This window comes from Sycon ciliatum, chromosome 2 (assembly GCF_964019385.1).
Source record: "Sycon ciliatum chromosome 2, ocSycCili1.1, whole genome shotgun sequence".
Lineage (NCBI taxonomy): Eukaryota > Metazoa > Porifera > Calcarea > Leucosolenida > Sycettidae > Sycon > Sycon ciliatum.
This window is the reverse complement of record NC_088644.1, coordinates 50,264,711-50,265,787: the sequence shown is the minus strand read 5'-3', so window position 1 is coordinate 50,265,787 and position 1,077 is coordinate 50,264,711.

Sequence of the window (1,077 nt, the reverse complement as noted above, 5' to 3'; positions counted from 1 at the left end):
AATATGCTGAAAAAGTGCTCTCTTTTTTAGTGAAAACAGGCAAAAAGTGCTCTTTTTGCAGTGAATCATAGCCATGATACATGTTCAGATATGAATCCAAGCTGAGAAATGATTACGCGCTCTTCCATTTATGGGTCCACGAAAGGCAAAACAGGAAGTAAATTTCAAAAAACCCACTTTTTACAGCATTGTGTACACCAGGGACAAGCTTCACCAACTTGTTGCCCCCCCCCAAAAAAAAAGTGGCGTGCCAACTTCCAAGGCCCATCGATCACTCGGAAACTGTGATTGCAAGCATGAGCAAACAGATTTTTACCACTTTTTCAGATAAAAAAGCTCAAAAAAACGCAATAAAGGGCGAAAGAAACGGGCTTTTCCAAAAAAGTCCAAAAAGGGGGAGCACCTTTGGGAAAGGGCTAGTCACAATAGAAGCCTCAAATGTCGCCAAACAAGAAAAACAAAACAACTACAAAACCAGAAACACTGCTGTACCTGTTTGCAAGTTTCTTTGCTGGTGGTTTTCTACGAAGTGCATCGGGTCTGCATGTTGACATAGAACAATTCACAGTAGATGAGTGATGTAAACTTTCAACAACTCAAATAAGAATTATCCATGGAAGTGTCTGGTACACACTTCAGTACAGTCAATACCAAAGACCTGCATTTCACCGTTGCCACCTACTTACCCTCTCCCCCGAAGCATGGGCACACACACATGCCCCCCCCCCCCCCCCCCTACCAACACCAACACAAGCACATGCACACACGCATACACACAAAATGAGCTTTTTCCGAGCAAACATGCCGAATCTTCGTGTGCATTTTAGACCTCGCTCCCACTTGCAGAATCTTTTGCTGAATGGGGATATGGCCTAGTAGTAGTAGTAGTACTAGTACTACATAGCCATTGGCAGACTACCTTTTGGAAAGGACTTACATGTAGGTGCGAAAGATCACCACCGACAACGAGCTACAGCTCGTCTGGAGTGCACGAGCCTTGGTGATACAGTCGACAGTTCACACTGCACTGAACACACGTAGTCTACGTGAAGCAGGTGAAAGCAAGGTGAGGACTAG